Here is a 21,618-nt window from a genome sequence, read left to right as displayed (position 1 = left end):
AGTGTCTTCCTCTCCCAGATTTTGTGTGTGTGTTGTGTGTGTGTTACACACACACACAACACACACACACACACATATATTTTTTGACTAGATAAAAGGGACCATTCTTTGCCTCATTTCTTACCTAGCCTTAATCATTAGATGGGTGTTGCCTCAGTCAAACTGAGACCTGGGAAAGACCTTAGCTTAAAAAGGCCAAGGTCTCCCACTGCATCTGGAGCTAGCTCCAGTGTTGCCACTGGAACCAGATGGCTCCAGAGGAAAATGTGAAGCTGGTGACTTTGCATGGCCCTCCCTCACTTAAATCCAATTCACTTGCAAGCCATGGCATTGCCTTCCTGATGTCATGGTCCTCTTCTAGAATAAGGGATAAACAACAACGACTACTCGCTAATCTCTGTTTTTGGTCTGGGAAGTCTTGGAGGTATAGAGTAGAATGATGGGAGAGTCAATTAGCATACCCTTTCAGAAGGATTACAGTTCTCTGAGCTGTGATCTAGAATGTGGGAGGCAGGGGTGGAAGGCAGGTAGTGAAGGGGGGAGGGCAAAGGAATGGCCAAGGGATGAAAGACTATGAGTTTTCTTGATATTGTAATACAAATATTAAATTATGGTTTTATGTGTGTTATGATGAAAATAACTATATACCTTAACCGCCTGTTTTGTTTTTGGGTTTTTTTGGTGAGGCAGTTGGGGTTAAGTGACTTGCCCAGAGTCACACAGTTAGTGAGTGTTATGTGTCTGAGGCCAGAATAGAACTCAGGTCCTCCTGACTCCAGGGCCAGTGCTCTATCCACTTCACCACCTAGATGCCCCCAGCCTGCAATTTAAGAGACCACATTACATGCGTATGTATATATGTCATAATATAACAATTAGATTTGAGATCAACTAACCCAGTCCATCAGTCTTACAAATACTTTTTGGTAGGTGAGTAGAAGAAAAATTGATTTGATTTCTTTTGGCAATTATATGTGCCCAGAGTATGAAGAGAAAGGCTGGAAAAAAAAATGTTCTGATAGAATTATCTAGTTCTTTTTACATATGGCCATAGAATATTCAGTAAGTAGGTAGTATATTCCTTTCTTTGAATCACAGAGTCATAGAGTGGGAAGGGATCTCAGAAGTCATCTGACAGTCCAGCTTCCCTCCCTTCTGATATGGCTGGCAAGTGTTTACAGTTTCATAGGTCAAAGGTTAACACATTTAAAGCTGGAAGGGACCTCAGAAGCTCTTAGTTCAAACCTCTTATTTTATAGATGAGGAGACTGAGGCCCAGAGAGGTTATGTGACTTGGCCAAAGTCATATAGGTAGTAAATATAAAAGGTGAGATTTGAACTTAAGTCCTCTGATTCCAGAGTCAGTGTTCTTTTTATTTTATCATGCTACTTCCCTATTTCTAATTTTGGACCTCCAGTGGCAAGGTTCTCACTGCCTATAGTAATGGCCAATTCATTCCATTTATGGACAGCTCTCATTGTTGAGTAGTTTTTCCATATAGTGAGAGGAAATCTGTCTCCCTCTAACTTCCACCCTTTAAGAGTTCTGCCTTCTAGAGTCAAACAGAGTAAATCTAATATGTCCTTTATAACCCTTCAGGTATTTGAAGAAAGTACTCCTTTTCCTCCCTAATTTCTCTTGGGGTAGAGGGTCAGTTTCTCCAGGGTTTTATTTATTTGCGTCTGAGTAGGATTTGAACTCAGGCCTTCCAGACTCCAAATCCGACATTCTATCCGTTATATCACCAGTTAAGTGTTCAGTACCTCCTGTGTTTATGGCACAGTATTAGGCACTGTTAGAACAGATACATGTATCCTTCTACCTTCCAAGGGTTGAGTGTCTAATAAATACTTGTTGATCCAGCTGGAGAGTCTAACACCTCTGAACAGCTGAAGAGAATACAAAATAGCATCTTTTATGTGTGGATAGGAGTTCAGTGAAGAGGGAACTCAATTGAGGGCTATTATAGTTAGAGAAGTTTTCTTGAAAATGAGGCTGGCATCTAGACCTTGTTGGATGTAGAGCTTAAAGAAGAGGAGCAGAGAGGGAAGGGTATTCCAGAAGGGGAAAAAGCGTAAGTGAAAGCAGAGACTGAAATGAAAAGCTGAGACAGTGAAGAAACCAGCCAATTGGTAAATGGATAGAATAGAGCCAGATCATGAAGGGCTTTGAGAAGCTGGCAGAGCAGTGGTACAGAGAGTGTACTGTGTCATATTCAAGGCAAGCTGATTTTCTTGGAAGGCTGGGGGTGGAAGAAAGAAAGGGGTATGAGGGGGAAGGGGGTGGCTAAGATCTATAGTCCTGCCCAAGGCACTGGAAAAATACAGAAAAAATGATATAGATTCAGGAATATATCCTATTGTTGTCTCTCAAAGTCTATCCTTTCTAGATTAGCCAGGTCTTTCTTGTAAAGTTTACTTAGGCATTTAAAGACATCTTAATGATTGATTGTGTAATTAGTCAATCATATTGACTGTGGACTAGTCCAATTAGGTCATCAAGACAGGTGAAATGTTCATTTGGAAGTCTGATTATTTCAGGCAGATAGATGTGGCCTATGTCTATTTTGTTTTCTTGATATCATATCAGTTCATCTCCTTGGCCATTATATAAAGTAAAGCCGACTTACTTTCTAAGTGGGGCAGGAAATCATTCATATTTTGAAATTGACATAGAGGTGGGCAGCTGAGCCAGACAAGCCATGGGAGATGAGTCTTCCAACATCTTGTGGTATCCTCCCAGATAATTGCTGTCCTCCCTTCTTATACACAGTGGAAAAACAGGATAGATGTGTCAGATAGGAGGAGCAGGGGGGAGGTCTAGGGAGTGTTGTCTACCCTGGCACTGAATAATTTCTTAATAGCTCCAACATTTATCAGCAACTAATAATTACTTAGTATATAGGACGGCTGATATTTGTTTTTAATGTTTTGCTGGTATCTTTTTTTAATGTCCATCAAGCAGAATCGTTAGCTTGAAAGAAGGCCTAGCTTCCCTTTAGAATGGTCAGAGCCACTCAGTGATAATTGAAAATGTTTTTATGTTCATGTGTATTATGTTCATGTTTACGAAAATGTTTATTGTGATAAAATAGGTGAGTTAGCAATGGCATTTATAATCACCCCCCAAAACAGCCTTTTATAGCTGACGAAGTAATTCTGAGTTCATTGTTGCATATTAACTAGCTTTTCCTTTTTTCACTGACTTAGTAAATTAGATGCCCAAGTGAAGATATATTTACTTTCTTTATTCCCAGAGTCTTTGTGAGTTTGGTATCTTCCATGCATGGTGTTTTATTTATTCAGATGCTATCTTGATTGGCTGGTCTTGAAGTTCCTGGCATTAGAAAACACTGCTTCATTCATATTATTTCATATCTTTCTTTATTCTCCCCTCTGGCCAATCACTCATTCAAGTGGAAAATGTGGAGAGAGTAAAGTCAATTTCAATTTTAATTGTTTTGTGAACTTTGGACCAACATCTGCTTGGAGACATATAGACAAAATAGGATATAGTAATAGAGTATTTAAAATTACATCTTATTTTCTGAATGCAACGAACTGTTATCAGGTGGAGCCAAATTCCTCATCTTAAATACCGGTGGGACTGTGCATGACTTATTCTGGGAAACTGGCCTGTGTGATTAAAGATATTATATACAGTAAAAGCTCTCCTAAGAAACTCCTTTCTAAAAAAGTTTTCTGAGAGATGAGTCCTTGTTATAATGTCTTTAGTAGCTGGGTGGTTAACTGAGTAGCTAAATAGTTTTCAGTTCAGAGCTATTGGTCCTCCTGTAACAATTTATCCACTCCATTTAAAATATCTTACAGCAGGCTTAAGAGCAAGGCTAGAGCTAGATTTGCCTAATTGGATGACAAAAGTTATAGGTCTTCCTAAATTAAATAAGAAGGAATCCAGTCTTGCCCAGTTGTTTTTCTGAGGGAAAAATGATCCTTTACCAAGAAATCATCTTTATTATTATTATTATTATTGATAACAATAATCAATAACATTTGCATTGCACTAGTATATAACAACAGTAATTCAAATTTATATGGTACATTTTAATCAAATAAGCTAATATAGGTAAAACAATCAAAATATCTTTAAAGTGCCATCTATCTATCTGTCTGTCTGTCTATCTATCTTTCTATCTGTCTGTCTGTCTGTCTGTCTATCTATCTATCTCTATCTATCTATCTATCTATCTATCTATCTATCTATCTATCTGTCTGTCTGTCTATCTATCTATCTATCTATCTATCTATCTATCTGTGTGTGTGTGTTGAGGCCATATAAGCTCTGAGGGTATTTATCCTAATTCCTGCTCCCACTGAGGAGTCAGGTCCCTAGAGTTTGGCTATATCTCTCCCTCAGGGTTTTAGGGATACTCTTGAGTGGTCAGGGCTGGAGCCCCCATGGATATACTTTCTCTTCTCCTCTCTCCATCATCAGTTGAGAATTCGCCAGCCTTGTCCCTTTTAGAAAAGAATACTTATTTACTCAGGTGAATAGGAGCAGTTGGGGTACGATATCCCTCTAAAAATCTGACACCCTTTCCCTCAAGTACATATGAATTGTAGAGAGCACATGAGGGAAAGAAAGAGACAACATACCTCAGGTTTGCTGGAGGAAGTTCACCTTGGGCATGGGGTAGTTTCTTTGCAGGGCTCGTTTGTGGAGTCATGAATTTATGTACACTCTGTCCTTGGCTCCCACTGTAGACACTGCCATTAATTGATCAGGATATACTGCTAGGATAGTAATGGGAAGATGGGGAAAGCCAACAACCTTCAGCCAGAAGGCAGAAGGAAAAGACCTGACCAAAGCCTTTCATTTTTTCCTTCTCCCTGTACTGAGGTGGGCATGCTGAACGTCACACTTGCTCAAATTTCTGGATTTCTTTGATTCTGGGTAATTTGATGCTTTTATACTTCACTCAGAGAAAGGGATGAAATACCCCAGCCAATTGGAATAGACTTCCTTTCTGGCATCATTTTACTTCATCAAAAGGCTTTTCACACTAAGTCTAAGGCCTAGGACCCAAACAAATTCATTAGGCATCTTATCAGCATCTCACCACAGGCTAGGGTGACTTAATTAAATAAAATATCAATCTGCTCCACTCTTGCCACCTATTAATTATTATTAGTTTTCAGTTTACAAGTTGATTTTCCCTCACGACAATCTTGTGAGGAGTTGTATTGTGCAAGTAGATGAAAAAACTGAGGCTCAGAATGACCAGGTGATTTGTCCCAAATGACAGTATGGTTTATGATAGAGTCCTTTGGTGGCAAAAGGCACTAGATTTGGAATCAGAGGACTGAGGTTCATGGCAGCTTTGTTTCTTAATACCTGGGTGATTTTGAGCAAATAACTTAACCTTTCTCTGGACTTGGGTTGCCTCATCCTTAAGGGGGTTAGCTGAATGGGCTGCTGTGGCTAGTGATGGGGCCGCCTTATTAAAAAACTTCAAGTAGAGGCAAGTTGACCACTTTGTCAGGTATGTTATAATAGGAATTCCTTTTGGGTATGGGTTGGATTAGGTGGCTGTTGAGGTCCCTTTCTGAATTCTCAAAATTATGAGATTCTAACTGACTTACCTCAGAGATCCTATCTCTAAATCCTCTGATTCTGACTTAGCCCAGTTCTCTTTCCACTATTCTATCCAGATTTGTTATTTCATTAAAAAAAATCTTACTGTTCTTAGAATAGTGGTCATAAATTACCTTACTTTAGATTTCTTGTATCATCTCTTTGAATTTTATTTTAGGATTCGGCTTTTTTGTGGGAGTGAGATAGCTGTTATGGGATGATATATTTCTGAAACATCATTATTTAATATTAAACTCTGGAGTAACAGCTATAAAATTTGTTTGACATATTCTAATTTCAGTGAATAATCCATAACCTCTTCTGTAATATAATTATTTAGATTATTTAGTATGTTAGAGTCCAGCCAATAATGGAGTACTTGGAAAAAAGTTTAAATTTTTCCCAAACCAGTTAGAAAGCTGGTTGGACCAAGTAATAAGTGTGGAGAAATATGTTAATTTATGGACAGACTAGTATTCTGAAAAAGGCAGTGCCTGAATGAAGCAGATTCTCCAGAAATATACTTCAAATATTTAAGTATCAAATGATATAATAAGTGCATTAAATGAACATTTTAAGTCATTAGGAATGACAGTTTTGTGGTTACTAAAAAAGGCATTTAATTTGGAAGAATGTTTTCTTGTTTGTGACAAAATTTTTTGACATGTGCAGATCTATCTACCTCATATAGAGCCCATTTATATGATCATAAGGACATAATCCTTAAGGTTGCTATGTAGACTTATCCTTTAAAATTTTTTTCTCTTCCACTAAGATAGCTTAGAAACTAAAGCGTCTTCATTTGTATTTTCATTAAAATAACTGAAACCTAGGTCACACTTCCTAAAGTTCACCAAAGGTTTGGAAGAAATGAGCCCTTTATTCCAGGCAACATAAAGGACAAATCTTTTCTCCTTCTATGACATACTTAAATGTCCTACATTATTGTTAAATTCATCTTTGGGTTGTTCCAACTGTAATTATGCATCAAAGAGTGCAGAAGACTAAGCACATAAGATATGGCCTAAATTTCTTTTCTTCAAATCTATATAATTCTGAAAACATTTCTTTCTTTTTCTGGACATTCAAGGGTCAGCTGGAAAGGGAGCTAGTTAATGTAGATTACAAAGAAAAGTAATTGGAGGATATTTATTTAAATTCTCATGAGATGCCAGGTGCATTAAAGAAATAACATTTGTTCTTTAAAAATTCACTCAAAAAAAGACATTTTTAGGTGTGCATACATATGCGAATATAAGCGAACATTTGGATAGACAAGTAAACATTTGATTTTGAATTAAAGAAGGTAAAAATCTGTGGCGGTGGCCAACTGTACTTAGATTAAAGCATTTTTAAGGTGTTGTAGCCATGTTAGAATTTTTTTTGGTTATATTCTACTGATTTGAGAGTAAAAGACATATTTAGAAGGCAGTGAGGCTTGAGCTTTATGTGTGACTTCCTCTTCGACAAGTCTTCCTAACTCCACATCTTGGTCTTCACCGGCTTTTTTTTTTTTAAATGTTGACATAAAATATAAGGTTTCACAAGTAAGCTTTCTGGTGGTTTTAAAATGAGAACTAGGAAGTCAAGTTCATAGCTAAGGAGCTCTTAACAGCTTAAAAAGTTACAACAAACCGGTTATTTCCTGTGTAACTAAGTTAAATTGTTTTCTGAAGGGAAAATGCTAAGGCACAGGGGTGGCAATGAGGCTGCACATGTAAACCCCCAAACCCGCTCCATCTTCTAGGTGGGGTGGGGTAATGGTGGTGGTGTGCTAAATGGGAAGTAGCAGGAGTCTGGTGCATCTGTATTTCTCAGGAGATAACTATGTTTCCCAAGTAAAGCAATGAACTTTTGAAGTTTAAAAAAAATCAAGGGCAAGAGTGAGAGTGCAATAGAAGTAGAGTGGCCCTATTTTTTTTTCTTTTAAATAGATTAAAAATAAATGAATCGTCAGGTCTACACGTTTTCTAGGTGAGGCCCGAAGTTTTCAGGTGGCGGCGGCAGGGGGGTGGGGGGTGTGGGGTGTGGGGGGGAAGCCCCGCTATTTCTCTGGGAGAAGAGCCTAAGATGAAGGCCAGAGGGAGAGGGCGAGCAGAGCAGGGCTGCTGGTGCGGGGCTGGAGCTGGGGCTGGGGCTGGTGCGGAGCTGGGGCTGGTGCGGGGCTGGGGCTGGTGCGGGGCTGGGGCTGGTGCGTGTGAGCGCAGGCAGTGTGTGCTGCTGGGGGTAGGCTCGCTCCTCGCTCGCTCCTCGCTCGCTCCTCTGGCTGGGAACTCCTGCTCCCGTCGCTCCCCCGCTCCCCCTGCCGCCGCCGCCGCCGCCGCCTGCCAGCCCCTGATGTGATGGCGCAGAAACCCCGTTGACAAGGCACTGCTTTTTCATGACGGTGAGTTTCCCTTTGAGTGTATTATAATTTTGTGATAAAAATTTCAAGGAAAAAAAAAAACACACAACCTCTTTCCTCTGCCTCTTTCCTTCGGGGAGGGGAAAGCGAGGGAGGGGGGGTCCGGGGGAGGGGGGGCCGAGGAGGGGGGGCTCCCTCTCCAGACAGAGAGAAGAGAAAGAGGAGCAAATTAAACACCGAGTTGCCCAAACCAGGCTATTAGGTTTCAGCCCGGAGAGCTATTGGCTCAGACTGTGTTTTTTTGGGGGGTGGGGGTGGGTGGATGTTTAATGGACTCGGCAAAGGGGGGAATAAACAGTTTATTCCTTCCCCGCCGTCCCTGTTAGGGGCCCCGCGGAGACAAAGTTCACAGTGTCTTCCGAGGGGTGCGGGCAGGCAGCCTGGGCGGCGGGCACGGCGGGCACGGGCTGGGGGCGGGCGGGGGGGGGAGCCCGGCGGGGGGTGGAGTGGGGGGTGATTTCTTTCTTTTTCCGCTGATGCAAATTTCAGGAGCGGGGCGAGGGCGAGCTGGGGGAGGGGGCCGGGGGAGCCTTTAATGACTCATTGATTGAGCTGGTTTAAAATTAGTGGTGTGTGTGTATGTGTGTGCGCGCGTGTGTGCAGGGAGTGGGGGGGACGGTGGTGGTGTTTTTTCGAGGCCCCCCCCAGTCAGCCGATCCGCGCCGAGGAAGGGAGGGGAGGGCAGGGCGCGAGGCTGCTCCAGCGGGGAAGGAGCCGTGAGGCTGGAGGGAGGAGAAGGGAGAAGGGGCAGAGGCGGGGGCAGGGGAGAGGGGGAGGGCGGCGGAGAAAGAAAAATAATCTTTCCCAATCTCCTCCCTCTTTTTTTTCTCTTGTTCCTTCCCCCTCATCTCTTTCTCCCTCAGAAGCTCTTGGGCGTGAATCGCATTTTCTTTTTCCTCTGTATAATGGACCCCACGTCCTGGGAGGGAGGGCGGGAGGCAGAGCCGAGGAGGGGGACGCTGCGCTCGGTGCCTCCGGGCGGCTCTTGCCCGCTCGGCCTGCGGCCGCCAGCCCTCCTGCGGCGCTCCGTTTCTCCCGCGGCCGGCCCACCTGGACCAGGCCGGGCTCTCCTCGGCTGGATTTCCGTCTTTCGGGGGAGCAGATCGGATACCTGGGACTGGGGGCTGCGAAGCCGCCGCCTCCTGCCCCCGGCCCGGCCGCGACCCGAGCTCCGGGGCTCGCCTCCCTCGGCTAGGCCCCAACGGGGACGGAGACTGGGACGGGGACCCGAGAGCCGGCCCGATCCTCACCTTCCGCGGCCTCGGCGGCTGCTCGGGACCCTACCTTTTATTTTCAATGCTCTTTAAAGAGAACGAACCGGGGGCTCGCAGAGATTGGGGGGGCTGGGGGGGGTTGAGGAGAAAGGCGGTTTGGGGTGCCCATTAAGATGGCGCCGGCCTGGCTCGCCGCCAGGGTTTGTTGCGCAGTTTCTCCGTGAATGCTGCGCGCCCAAGGGCGCCATTTTCTCTCCTTGCTGGGGCGGGGCCCTCGCGGCGGGGTTCCCCCCCAGGAGCTCGAGGGAAAGCAGCCTGGGGTGGAGGGCGAGTGTGACTCACCCACGGGCCGGTGGACCAAGTTTGGATGGGGGGGGGAGGCTGAGGCTTTTCAAGGTTCTGAAGTACCACTCCCCCACCCCCAAAATCGAAGTATTCGTGGTCTTCTTTGCTGGAGGAAGATGAGGGGATTTTTTAGCTGCTTCTCCACTCCCCACCCCACTTTACCCCACCCTATACACTAATCCTAAAACTCTGGGACAGACAGGTTTCCTCAGCCTCGAGACTTGGCATGTTGTTTCTACCCCCCACCCCCAAGAGGATGACATTTGGGGTTTTCCTTCATTCTCCCCAAAGACATCTGGAATAGGGCTACATCTGATCCCCAAGCCCATTAAAATAAATGGATTGTTGACGCGTTGGTCTGCCTCTCTGTAAATTTCATTAATTGGCGTCTTAAACCTCAGAGTTTATAGCAGAATGGTCCTGGAGGAGGAAACAAACATCATCTCTCTATACCTGTTTTCTAAGTAAAATCCTGCCTTCTTGTCTAAATCGTTGACGTATCATTTTAATTTTTAATTTAATAGACTATTAGGGAAGAGATGAGTTAAGTATTTTGACTCCTCTTCCATGTTGGCTTTACCATCTTGATAGTAAATTCCAAGCAGTTTCTTAGGGTTGGTGGGTTTGTGTCATAGGTTTTCTTAGGGACTGATTTTGTATTCAAACGAAGGGAGAGAAAAAACTGCCCAGGCCTTTTGGGCTACGCCTTTTTCAGCTTTCTAGGGGTTTGGTATCAGATTATTTCTAAACAGTTATTGGTTTACTGATGTAAATTCGACTGACTTTAATAAAAAGATAAAAGTATTTCACTATATTTATATGTACTCGCTTTTCCCAGTGTAGGAGAGTGAACGGAGCTCTGTGCAGGGGCACGTGGAAAGTACTGACAAAGTAATAAGAGAGTTATGTGTATGTTACTTTGGTTGTGTGTGGTAGTACTAAGTTAAGGGATTTCAAAACCTCAAGCTCTCTTCATAGTCTTACTTTCTCCATTTCCTGTCTACCTAAAAATAAGCTAAATCCTTACAACTAGTCAGTATCTTCCATTTGGATAGTTTATGTTCATTACTTAATCTGTAGAAATGGTAACATCTACCTAATTTAAGGCATAAAAGTTACTTAGCATTATGTAGTGGAGCTAAGCTTGGCCCTGGCCCTAACCACTGACATTTTGAGTTGAGACCTTAAAGTTACACCCCTTTTTCAATGTGGGATCCCAACAGTGTTATTACGCACTCTTATCTTTTGTTATCTCACACCTATATATAGAATTCTTGGGATGATTTCAGGACATTGCTTGAGGTATCAAATTTTAATTCTAGATTTGTCAACAGAGTTTGTGAATTGGTGCCAGGTAATCCAATGCCAAAAAATGTTTCTAAACCTTAGTCTTCTAGTTAAATATGGTTAACAGCAAAAAAGCCAAAATAGTCCAGATTATGTCTCCAATTAAAAATGGATACAAAAACCTACATGATAATTATAGGAGAAAAGTGACCAGCACTGTTTCCTATTTAGCAAAGACTTCTTTGGCAGAGAGGAACCTTAATTCTACTTTTAAATTGTTATAGAGGTGCTTTGTGGTGGGTAGACTTCTAAGCAAGAGGTTTAGTGAAGGTGAAAGTAAAGAAATTAATGAAAAGAAAGGGTAGCAGATTAATAAGTTACTTGACTGTAGAATGGAGAGAAGTTTGTAGAAGAGGGAAAGGATACCAGGTAGCATTAAATCAGAAACTTATTTGGGTAGTGATGATGACTTGTACTTAGCAATGTTAGTCTGTTCTGTTCAGTTGCTTTGTCAGTCATGTCCAACTTTCCATGACCCCATTTGGTGTTTTCTTGGCTAAGATAAGGTTTGCCATTTCTTTCTGCAGTTTATTTTACAGATGAGGAAACTGAGGCAAATAGGGTTGAGTGACTTGCCCAGAGTCACATAGCTAGTAAGGGTGTGAGGCCAAATTTGAACTCGGGAGGATAAGTTTTTGTAATTCTAGGTCAAGCACCTGATCCATTGTGCCACCTACCTTGCCCTCTTAGTCTGTACACATGATGTTTCCTATTGGGTAGGGACTTTTGAGGCCAAAATTAGTTTTTTGAGTTTGATACCTTGTTTATCAAAAATTCTGTTAAATCTCAAAGACCAGGTTAGCAAAATTACATCCATAATTGCATGTACTTTATCTCTCACCTTCATTCACAGTGGAAGTATTTTTTTACTGGAGCTAAATAACTATTGTATGGAGTCTGATAATGGGCACAAAAGAAATTATGCTATTGATGAAATACCTAGCTTTAGGGTTTTTCCTGGTTTTTTGTATTGCAAGATAATAAATTAGTTATTACTTATAGTTTCTGATTAAAACTGTTAAAAGCAGTTATTACTTATAGTTTCTGATTAAAACTGTTAAAAGCAGTTATTACTTATAGTTTCTGATTAAAACTGTTAAATCAAAAGCATAGGAAAATCTAAAATGTTGTACCAGAATATCCAAAAAAAGGCATTTTTCACTGTCAAGTACTTTAGAGGCATTATGCTTGGCTCCTATTAAAATGCATCTTTGAATGAGAAACAAAAATAGTATGTATAGTTAACATTAGGTTATTAAAATGAATTGTTCTCCCACCAATTTCTCCTTTCTCAGCTACCAAATTGACATTCTTAAAGCACAGGTTAGTCAATGTCACTTCTCTACTCAAACTTTTTGGTTATGGCTCCTTATTCTCTTCAGGATAAAATACAACCTCCTCTATCTTGCATTTAAAAGCCCTTGACAGTCTGGCTCCAACCTATCTTTCCTTGCTTGGTTTCACATTATTCTAGTCTAGCTAAGCTGGCCTACTTGTGATTTCTGGCATAAGACAGTCTATCACCTACCTAAGTACCTTTGCATAAGCTGTTCCCCTTGCCAGGAATGTACTTATTCTTTACTATAGCCTCTTAGACCCTCTATCTTCCTTCAAGACCCAACTCAAGTACCACCTCCTTGTCTTGAGTGCAGCAGCTTCTCGGAACTCTATAGCTTCCTTCAGCAGGTAGGTATTGCAATGAATAGCATGCTGGACCTGGAGTCAGGAAGACCTGAGTTCAAATTCAACTTCAAACACTTCTTAGCTTTTTATGAATGGAAAAAAAAATCTAAGTTCTGTGTGTTAAGCAGTGGGGATATAAATGGAAATGTAAGACAGCCCCTGCTCTCAAGGGGCTCCCATTCTAATAGGGGAGATGATACATATGGGAGGTTTCAGCTGTAAGTCAGATGGAAAGGTCCCATGGTCCGACTATGCAGGGGCAAAGCAGATGTTAATACCTTTTCTTTGATGTCATTTACACTGATAAGGTATCACTTTCTGATGTTGAGCCATTTGATAATACCAGGGACTTTAGTGGGGAAAAGTTTCTTTCCTGAGTCTTTAGTAGCTGTGACTGCAGCACCTGAAGGAGTGATTGTCAGATTGCTTCTCCACAGGGGCTGGTTCCTGGGATGATGGCTGAGGGCACTGAGCTGGAAGCATTCCCATTTTCAAGGCTGTTGGGTTCTGGGTCTTGGGCTCCTTCCATCCGGTAGTCGGGATGGTGGTCAAGGTGGTGGTCTGACTTACCTGGCACTTGCCTTCTGATTTTTCCATCCAAGATCCTTGCTGCTTGAGCTAGACTGGCTTGCCTGTCCTGTGTGTGGCAGTCAGTTGGCAGTGAGGGGGGATGGCTGACCCCTTTTCCACACAAGTTGCTTTACTGGATGATGGCTGTAAGACTTGAGGCTTGAAGCAGGAGCAGTGATCTGGGAACCGCTGCCACTTCCAGAACTTCTGTACCTGTCTGTTGGTGGCAGTCAGGCAGCAGTTGTTGCTAGTAGTGGTGAAGAAGATGGGCCCCCTCTCCTCAGTGACAGCTGTGGAGGGTGAGCCGAAAGCAGGTTTGGTGGTTGGGGGACAGGAGGGATACTGTTATTCCCAAGGCTCTTGGGTTCAGAGTCCTGGGTTGCCTCCGTCACTTTCTAAGGGGAAATGGTGGTCAAGGTGGTGGTGGTGATTTGACTTGGCTAGTGCATACTGCCTCTCCTTTCCTTCAGGCTGCCTTGTTGCTTCTGGCTGTGTGACCCTGGGCAAGTTATTTAACTTCTGTCTGCTTGAGTTACCTCATCTGTAAAATGGAGATAGTAGTACCTGTCCCCAGAGTTATGAAGATAAAATGAAATGGCTGTAATGTACTTTGCAAATCTTAAGGCACTATATAAATCTTTATTATTATTATCGTTGTTATTACTATTGTTATTCAGGTATAAGCTCAAGTGCTACCTCCTCCTATAGAAGGCCTTTCCAGAGGTCTCTCCTTGTTGTTCTTCCACTTCCAAGTTACTTTGTATTTATATTATATAATTTTGTATCAAATCTGTATATATACTATTTACCTTCAGAAAAAGGCAAGCTCATTGTTAACTTTTTTTTTTTTTGGCTAGGCAGTGGGGTTAAGTGACTTACCCAGGGTCACACAGCTAGTAAGTGTCAAGTGTCTGAGGTTAGATTTGAACCCGGGTCCACTGTGCCACTCAGCTGCCACTACCTTTTTTTTTCTTTTTTGATCTTTGTGTTCCCCTGTGCCCAACACAGATGCCTGACCCATCATAGGGATAGGCTTGGACCTGTGATTTCATGCTCTGGGGAGCTACCCTATCCCAATTTGAGTCAGCCCCTTCTCTGTCTTAGAGAGTGGGCTAGGAGGGCAGCTAGGTGGTGCAGTGGGTAGAGCACCGGCCCTGAAGTCAGGAGGACCTGAGTTCAAACTTGACACTTACTAGCTGTGTGATCCTGGGTAGGTCACTTAACCCCAATTGCCTAAAAAAAAAAAAGAAAAAGAAAAGAAAAAAAAAGAGATTGGCCTAGGGCAACAGTTCTCAAAGTGTAGTCAGGACCCCTGGGAGTCCCTGAGACCCTTTCAAAGGGTCTGTGAGGTCATAACTATTTACATAATAATATCAAGACATTTAAAGTTCTAATATGACAAATATGGATACACACACGAATATAAACATACACACACACATACACACCTCCCACATAAAGACAAGGTCTTTCCAATCTTCCATAATTTTTAAGCATGTATAGGGGTCCTGTGTATAGTATATAGGGGCAGCTAGGTGGTGAAATGGATAGAGTGTTGGGTCTGGAGGCAGGAAGACTTACCTGTTTATTTTTCCTCTCCTCACTTTGAGATTCTTTTTTCATGCCCTGTATAGGTAAAATAGAAAAATAAATTCTAGCATGTGTTACTCATGGTCAGACAGAGATTTTCACACAGCTACAACACAAAAAGGGCAGCTAAGTGGTACAGTGGTTTCTGGGGTCAACTTCCTGAGTTCAGATCTGGCCCCAGACACTACCTGTGTGACCCTGGGCAAGTGACTTAACTTTGTTTGCCTCAGTTTCCTCATCTGTAAAATGAACTGTAGAAGGAAATGGCAAACCATTCCAGTGTCTTTGCCAAGAAAACCTCAAATGGTGTCAAAGAGAGTTGCACACAACTGAAAAATAGCAGGGGTCCTGAGACCCAATAGTTTGAGAACTTTGGGCTTAGAGCACTGAAAGGTTAAATGACCCAGGGTCACCTAGCCCATCAGTATCAGAGGTCATATTTGAATCCAGGTGTTCCTGGTTTCAAGGTTGACTTTTAATTTATTAAGACCTGATATCTAGTAGGCCCTTAAAAATACTTAGTGAGGGCAGCTAGGTGGTCCAGTGGGTAAAGCTCTGGCCTTGGAGTCATGAGGACCTGAGTTCAAATCTGGCCTCAGACATTTGACAATTACAAGTTGTGTGACCCTGGGCAAGTCACTTAACCCTGATTGTCTTAGCAAAAAGCAAAAAAAAAATGCATAATGAATGAAAAAGAAAACAGAAAATAAAGAAAAATGCTTATCAAATGAAAAGTCTGTACATCAGATATAAGACATTATGATTTAGTATATTAAGCAGATGTTTAGAAATGTTTGACATTTTAATATCTAAATTTGGAAACCAGCATTTTGTGTTTAAAAGTTATTTGCCCATTACCTTTTTCTCTTTGGAAGAAAGGTGCAGTAGAAATCAATTCTGACACTTGTAGGGCTGGAGAGGAAAGCAGTCACTTCCTTTTCATTTAGACTGTAGATTAAAGATTCTAATCTTTATTAAAAAATGAAGAGAAGATTTTACACAGAAGAATTTCAACAATAAATTGGAAATACTATTGGAACTCTGACATTTGAAAAATAAAATCTAAGGGCAGCTAGGTGGCACAGTGGATAGAGCACCTGCTGTGAAGTCAGGAGGACCTGAGTTCAAATTCGACCTCAGACCAAACATTTGACACTTACTAGCTGTGTAACCCTGGGCAAGTCACTTAACCCCAATTGCCTAAAAATAAATAAATACATAAATAAACAAATGAATGAAAATAAGCTATTAAAAAAAAAAAAGAAAACCTGCAGTTCAGATTTGTATATCTGTCCCTTGCCCATCCTCAGCTCTGTTTTATCATTTATGAGTTTGGTGTTGAAGTCATTTGGAATGGTGAAAATGGGTCCTGGCGAGTAAGTAGTTTATCCAGACTTACCTGATGCAAGCTTGTTTACACAAAAGGAACTGTGTGTATGCCCAGATGTGTCATGTGAAAACGAGAGATCTCCCCAGTCTCTTTTGCCCATGTCCTGTTTAGATACCTAAATAGACAGAACATTTATTGATTGCCAGAATTGTAGAAAGTACTGGGGATATAGATATAAGCAAACAAATAAATCACTACCCTCAAGCAGCTTTCTTTATAGTGAAAGCGACAATACATAAAGGGGAGTTAGAAGCGGGATGTGCAGGAAATATGGTCTGGAAATAGTTGGGAAGTGACATGGAGGCCTGGTTCTGGGCAAGAGAAGGTCAGAGTTTACTTAGAGGAAAATCCCAAATTAGGAGTCCAAGACTGGGATGGAGGGAGGGGGAAGTGGAAATGATAATGTGGGAGGGGATTCCTGGAGTAGAGGCTGAATGGTTTGAAAACTGACTAGGAAATGGGTAGTGATCAAGTTCCCTCCAGATGGTCTGCTCATTTCATGAGAATGAGGTAGGGAGGAGGTTAGTGATTGGGATCTTGTGATTTTACTGTATACATGTCCCTGTACCCAATTTTCATAAACTCAGTCCTGACCAGTCTGGCTATGATATAGTTTGGCAAAATAGCTTTAAATAGCATTTTGAAATTTAATTTATTCTAGTTTATGGTTTCTTTGATTTTTTTCTTGAAAATGTTAAGCACTTTAATTTTGAATGTGAGATTTTGAAGAAATGTTAAGTGGAGTAAAGCATACTACTATTTTCTAAAGAGGATTTGTTTTCAATTTAACCAAATTCCATAGTACTTCCTAATATTTCTAGAAAATTAAAAATGTTGATGTCAGCATGAAACTTGAACATTTTTTCCAAGGTAAAAAAAAGAAATGAGGGGTTTGCTGTAGATATTCAAGCTAGGTATAAATAAAAGCCATTTAATATACAAATATCTATATATTTTGACCAGGTACTATTAGTCCTTGCTATGACATTTGATATTCTTTTCCCTTTGATATTCTTTTCCCTTTGATATTCTTTTCCCCTCAGAATGTAGGAATAAGATAAAAGTGGCCTTTGTGTTGCTATCTTTAGCTAGTTAAAAAGAAACAAGGACATCTTTTGTGGTGGTTCTCAGCAGTTTTACTTCAGAGTAGTTAATCTGGCCTTTTTTAGATACTTCAGGTTTTATTTGCATAGTATGTTGATGAGCTTACAGGATCCAGATATGAGTCAAAAAGAGAATGGCAGTTTTAACTCCATATTTGTTAGCATCTGGGTGTTATGAATCATTATTTTCATTTTTTAAAGTCTTTTAATTAAGAGAAAATATTTTTGACCTGGATTGAACATAATGCAGTTTGAAATTCTTCATATACTTTGGAGTATTATTGTCAACTTACCGTACATTTATGTTACAAATTTGACAAGGTATTTAGTTATACTATGTTACCTGTTAATAGATTTGCTCTAAAGGAGAATTTTTTTAAAAGAGCCCATATTAAAAGATTGATTCAGGCACATTTACTAAATTTTGGCTTCTGAGAAGGGATCAGTTTTGATTTTTTGTAGGAAAGCTTAGTCTTGATGTAGAACTATAATATGCATTATAAAACATTCTAACTGTATATGACAAATAACCAACAACTCATGAGTTTCATCTTGCTTGTGAAAGTCTTCATGCAAAGCTGCAGGAATTGTGACCGGTCAGTTTTCCTTCTGGCCTACTCCACCTCTCATGTGCTCCAAAACTACCTCAGTACTTAACTAGTGGTAAGCCTGTTTGGGGGGATTAAGACTCTGAAAGCTTTGATTTATACTTTGTAAATGTTTTGCTCATCAAACCAAAGAGTTTGGAGACATTTTTGTACAGTAGTATCTTAAAAGCAATTTGCAATATATATTAAATTTTTTTTTAACTTTTTGCAGCTAACTAAACCAATCTAACTCATTTCCTATTTTCTGGAATAATTTTTAGCTTTATGCTACCTTTCAACAGTTATTAAGATGGACTAATAATTTTAAATATTTTCTTTTTGTATCCCTATCAGTAATTCTAATGCCATAAATAGCCTTACCTTTCACCTAAGTTTGAAGCAGTACAAAAACTCTGTGAGTATATAAACACATGTACAAATATACGTATATAGTTAATTTTAGCCTTATATGCATTGGAAATAGATTTTTAAAAAAGATTTTATGAAAGATCATTGGAGATAGTTTTAAAACTAAAGATTTTTACTTAGAAAAGTAAAAATTCAGGAATCATTTATAGTAATTGTATAGTAGTTTGTAGAATAGGGAAACTTTAATGTAATTGGAGAGGTTTAATTTAAAATGTACTTCATCTTAGCACAATATCTAGAATAATATTATGGTAGTTTTGTAAAACTGAGTATAAGCTAAATCAGGAATAAAATTCAGAGGAAGCTTTTCAGAATTTATACATATCTTAAAATGTAACCTGGAGAAAGACTGTGTAATAGATTTTCTTAAAACTTAACTACATTTTTCCTTTTCTGGCATCTGAAACATTTAAGAAGTTGTCATGTCAGTCAAATAAATAGAAACTTTGTGATCTTTAGGTTTTTCTTTGTTCTGCCAATTGCTGAAAGCTAAAGTTATTTTTGTGAGTATGTTTTTTTTTTATCAGAAAGCATTTTTCTTAAGATTAAGTATCAAATGAATAAGATTATATTGAGAGACTGTTTTCTCCAAAGAGATATTTCTACTGAGGTCCATTCAGATTTAAGAATATTCCACTTTCTTCTTTCTCCTAGATCCTTGAACTCAAAAACATTTTGCCTGTTTGTATACTGATTTTCCAAGGACTGGAAAGGTCAATAGGTATTGAAACATTTGTCCTCGTTCTTAGAAATGTCTTCCCCAATTACTGAGTTATAGTTGGCAAAATACAGGCATAAGCTTATATTCATATTTTATGGAACTCTTTCATTGCCATTTCTACCCAAATCTTTTGTGTTGAATTGTTCTTGATTTTTTTCAGTTGTGTCTGACTCTTTGTGATTCCATTTGGGGATTTTCTTATCAAAGATGTGAGTGGTTTACTATTTCCTTCTCCAGCTCATTTTACAGATGAGGAAACAGAAGCAAACAGGGTTAAGTGATTTGTGCAGGGTCACACAGCAAGGACATGTCTGAGGCCAGATTTGAACTCAGGAAGATGAGTCCTCCTGACTTCAGGCCTGGTACTCTATCTACTGTGCCACTTAGCTGGCCCTTTTGTGTTGTAGCTGTATAAAAATCTCTGCCAGACAATGTGTGACATATGCTATACTAGAATTTATTTTCTATCTTACCTATATAGGGCATGAAAAAAGAATCTCAAAGTGAGGAGAGGAAAATAAATGTAGGCAAATGACATTTGGGTAATTTATTGACACAAAAAGACATCAAAATTGTCTACTTAAACTTAATAAATGTATTTAATAACATCTTATTAAATAACAAATGAAATGGGATGATCTTTTTTATCCAGTATTTCATATATTTGCTTATTTAACATTTTGTGTAAGTTCTAAGTTATATTGTCATTGTTGTAGATGTATAATAATTTAAAAAAAGAGATGCTCTACTCCATACTGCATTTCTTAATTAATACCAAACCAATTAAAATTATTTTGTAAGATTTCACTAAGATTTCACTGGACACATATATACTTATGTTTGGCTAAAAAATTATTTTGCATATGAGACTTTTTCCATTATAATTAAATTCTCCATAAGTAGAGTTTTTCCAGCTAACATTGATCCTGTGGATCCTATGAACTAAAAAAATTTAAACTGAAGTTAAAGGTTCTGATTGGCAGTCTTTAACTTTTGTTCAGCTTTCTAGCATATAAATCTCTACTAACCTCAATAGTTTGAGCTAAAATACATTGAGTTTCAAATTTCCTGACTACACAAATAATTTACGTGAGTGCAGTTTATTTTTTAGTTTAAGCATTATGTCCACTTGCATTAACATAGATTCCTTGATTTTCTAGGTTGTATTCTGTTTTCTAATGGATTGTTATGAAAGCCTCAAAAATTTTTTTGTTTATCTCAAGTATATGGCACATTTTTTAATACCTTTACAATTCGCATTTCTATGAGAATTCTTCCCTTTCCCAATTTCAGATCAAGTGGTCAAAACATTTTATAGCATTACAAGTAGATCTTAAGGAACAATGGCATATTATTTTGCTGTAGAATATTTCTAGGATTTCTACTATGATGGTAGATTCCAGTAGATAGTAGATAGATTCTTCTTATACCACGACATCATCATTATAACTATCAAGGAAAGTATTTATTGAGTTCCTAGTAACTAGGTGGTGAAGTGGATGGATAGAGCAGAAAGGCCCAAGTTCAAATTCAGCCTCAGACATGCACTAGCTTTGTGACCTTGAGCAGGTCTTTTAATCTGTTTGTCTCAGTTTCCTCAACTGTGAAATGGGGATAATAGCACTTGTTCTAAGGGTCAGATGTTCTGGAGTTTTTTTAGTAAATACTTTTAATTTTTTTCCCCAATTACTAAAGTAAAGATGGTTTTAAACATCCATTTTTATAAGATTTTTAGTTCCAAATTTTTCTCCTTCTCTCCTTTCCCTCCCCCACACCAAGATAGCAGCAATCTGATATAGGTTATACATGTGCAGTAATGTTAAACATATTTCCACATTAATCATGTTGTGAAAGAAGAAATAGAACAAAAGGGAAAAACATTGGGAAAAATTGAAAATAGTATCTGTTGATCTGTATTCAGACTCCATAGTTCTTTCTCTGGATGTGAATAACATTTTCGGTGATGAGTCTTGGATTGTCTTGGAGCATTGTATTGCTGAGAAAAGCTAAGTCTATCATAGTTGATCATCACACAATGTTGCTGTTACTGTATACGATGTTCTCCTGGTTCTGCTTGTTTCGTTCAGTATCGGTTTATGTAGATCTTTCCAGGTGTTTCTGAAATCTGCTTGCTCATCATTTTTTTTCTGATCTCTATCATTTATTTTGTGATAATGTAAATAACAAGTTTTATAGGGAAGGCACAAAGCCTTTATTTTTAAAAAATAATTTATTTTTAGTTTTCAATGTTCACTTTCCTAAGATTTTGAATTTTAAATTTTCATCTCTTACCCCTCCACAAGAGGACATGCAATCTGATATAGGCGCTACTTCTACATTCATATTAAGCATATTTCCCATTAGTCATGCTGTAAAGAAGAATTAGAACTGATGGGAGGAACTATGAGAATGAAGCAATAAAACAAAACAACAAAAGGAAAGGAAAGCAAATAGTATGCTTCCGTCTGTATTCAGACTCCATAATTCTTTGTCTGGATGTGGATAGCATTTTCCATCGTGAGTCTTTTGGAGTTGTCTTAGATCCTTGCATTACAGAAAAGAGCTAAATCTATCAAAGTTAGTCATTGCACAAAGTGGCTGTTACGGTGTACAATGTTCTCCTGGTTCTGCTCACTTCA

The 21,618-nt window shown here is 39.6% G+C and overlaps 1 protein-coding gene and 1 long non-coding RNA gene across 3 annotated transcripts in view; one reads left to right on the top strand and one right to left on the bottom strand.

Moving 5' to 3' along the window:
• The window catches only part of BICRAL (BICRA like chromatin remodeling complex associated protein), a 103,966-nt gene that overhangs the window by 19,518 nt on the left and 62,830 nt on the right, over positions 1 to 21,618 (top strand). The window contains exon 1 of one of the 2 annotated variants that reach the window (XM_020976804.2): positions 7,895 to 7,982. The exons of the other annotated variant lie outside the window; for it this stretch is intronic. The gene's annotated coding sequence lies outside the window, so the exon portion shown is untranslated. Of the gene's footprint in view, positions 1 to 7,894; positions 7,983 to 21,618 lie in introns of those variants that run through there. 2 annotated transcript variants of the gene reach the window in all.
• LOC144457587 (uncharacterized) overlaps positions 14,673 to 21,618 on the bottom strand; it is a 29,779-nt gene continuing 22,833 nt past the window's right edge. Inside the window, exons 2-4 of the long non-coding RNA XR_013487018.1 lie at positions 16,149 to 16,254; positions 15,608 to 15,718; positions 14,673 to 14,785 (exon numbers count right to left, since the gene is read on the bottom strand). This is a non-coding gene — a long non-coding RNA (uncharacterized LOC144457587). The remainder of the gene's footprint in view (positions 14,786 to 15,607; positions 15,719 to 16,148; positions 16,255 to 21,618) is intronic.

The sequence above is a fragment of the Phascolarctos cinereus genome, unplaced genomic scaffold (assembly GCF_003287225.1).
Source record: "Phascolarctos cinereus isolate Bilbo 61053 unplaced genomic scaffold, phaCin_HiC Scaffold_5;HRSCAF=322, whole genome shotgun sequence".
NCBI classification, from domain to species: Eukaryota; Metazoa; Chordata; class Mammalia; order Diprotodontia; family Phascolarctidae; genus Phascolarctos; species Phascolarctos cinereus.
This window is presented reverse-complemented; position numbering and strand designations above follow the sequence as displayed.